Source organism: Dipteris shenzhenensis, chromosome 11 (assembly GCF_047967505.1).
Source record: "Dipteris shenzhenensis isolate YYH24624 ecotype China chromosome 11, Dip_SZ_1.0, whole genome shotgun sequence".
NCBI classification, from domain to species: domain Eukaryota; kingdom Viridiplantae; phylum Streptophyta; class Polypodiopsida; order Gleicheniales; family Dipteridaceae; genus Dipteris; species Dipteris shenzhenensis.
The window spans coordinates 21,028,986-21,031,205 of NC_141606.1; the positions used below are offsets into that span (position 1 = coordinate 21,028,986).

General features: G+C 38.2%; 1 pseudogene; it reads right to left on the reverse strand.

Moving 5' to 3' along the window:
* Positions 1–295: 295 nt before the first annotated feature.
* On the reverse strand, positions 296–1,576 carry LOC147896757 (uncharacterized; annotated as a pseudogene).
* Positions 1,577–2,220: the final 644 nt, after the last annotated feature.

Here is a 2,220-nt window from a genome sequence, read left to right on the forward strand (position 1 = left end):
TCATTATAGAAGTGCCTCCATGTATCTCCTCTGCGATGGTGGCGGTGGTAGGCTGTCTCAACAGGAGTAGGGTACCTACCCATGATATCAAGCTACAAGATGACACAATTTGTGGAGGGGTTAGTACAAAGAAACAACCTTCTAATAAACTATATAAACAATATAATTTGAGATCGATACTTACAAATTGGGCCTCCCATGATTCAACACGCCTTACTCCAAAATGTACGCTTCCATATTGCTCCATTTGGATCCTTCATGCCTCCACTTTGAGTATGAATCCCTGCCTATGTTGTTACCAAGATGAGATCTCCAATATTCCACATGCTTCTTGATTCCCCAAATTATAACATCTTTGTCATTCAAGTATGTTCTTATAGGAACATCATTGGGAATTCCTTATGGTAGCATTGCTCTACCTTCTACATCATGTTTCCATAATTGAATACCTTCTAGTGGCTTCCATTGACCTGATTTTGGATGCATCATATATTGAAACACTGGATCGCCATCACGCATCAAAAACCAAAGCTATAATGGTTTTGAATGACCCACTAATGCCTCTTTTCCTTCGCACAAGTATCCCTTTACAAATGTTTTGAAATCAAGTACCTCTTGAATTACAAATGGGGATGGACAAGAGGTTCAGCATTCATTGAAAGATCGCATCAGATGAGGAAATATGAAAGTACAAGTCGTTCTTAGTTTCTCCGAGAATCTACCAAACAATGCACCGATGTCCTCATGTTTATGTCCCACCATCAAGAACCCTAGTTGGATCATTTGAAAGACTCCACGTGCAACAAGCAGGGATAAGAATGCAAACAAGTATCTATTTTTATTCTCACAACCATAGTTGTCTACCTGTAAGAGTAGTACTCGTGCAAGTTTCTTGTACCCTTTACTGGATGAAGTTATCCTTGAACTTGTTGTAACCTGAACGTCATATTTATTTAGTTTTCCTGTTGAAAGTCCATCTTCATGCATGTGGCAATCTAATGCATCTCTAGACATCAATGCAGAGAATAAATCTTGACTTCTGCTACCATGCTTGTTTGAAAGATCACCATACATGTGCTTGTCTAACCTCTCAAGGTTTTGCAAACATAGTGACAATGAACCAATAGTGAAATAAGGGTCATTATGAGAGAAGTTTCCATATGGCAATTGCCCATGTCCATGAGTGAGCATCCATGTTAAGGCTATAGGAAGTTGCATGATATGATTCAATGATTTTGGTGTAGGTTGTAGCCTTGGTATATATGCAAGTCTTCATTTGATCCATCTTGTCGTGAATGATGCAAAGATTATGCTTTGGGTCCAACTCTGAAGAAAACCTTCATGCATAATATAGGCTTCTACAAGATATTTGCTGCAAACTGTGTGCTCGTCTCTTTAGTAACAACCATTCCCTCTCACTTTCTATCTTTGTTCTTTCTAGCTTCATTTTAAGTTCAGAGCAAGCCTCGTACTTGGAGAATTTGCTTGTCTTTGATAGACTAACTTGTTTGAATATAGTTCTCCATAATCTGCTGAATGTTGACCTTGACAAAGGCTTGTACTTTAACCTATCCATTGTCTTGTTGACTTTCTGCCAAATATCCACTTGCTTGTATATGGACGGGATGACCCACTACTACACACGGGCCCTATTCTGAGGCTTAAGCACTGACATTTAGCATGCACGGGGCGCTAATCATCAGTAATCAAAGCAGGATTCATTAAGTGTCGCTATATAGTGACTTTAGACAAGTGTCGCTATATAACGATGTTTAAAGAGCGTCGCTATATAGTGACACTTATTCGACTTGTGAATGGTCGTTATGTAGCGACATTGAGACAATTTCCTATAGTGACATTTTACAGAGAGCGTTTTTTTCCATACCGACCTTAAAAGATAGTTTTTCCCAATGACAATTTTTTTTTCCTTTTCATACATGTATGATCCTTTGAGAGAATAAAAGTACAAGAGCATGTACATCAAGTTTGAAGCTCATATATTCATGTCCAAGTTTGAGATGAAAAAAATTCAATGAAGAGAATTTACATCAATGGCTTCATCCTAAGCCAAGTCTAATGCGCCAAACAAGTCTATCTCTAACTCTATACCAAGTTGATCTCCTATATCATCATCATACTCTAGCATCGTACGTTCACCTAAGACTTGATCATCTTCTTTAATAAAGTGTGGTGATTCTTGATGATCGTCATCTTCTTCCT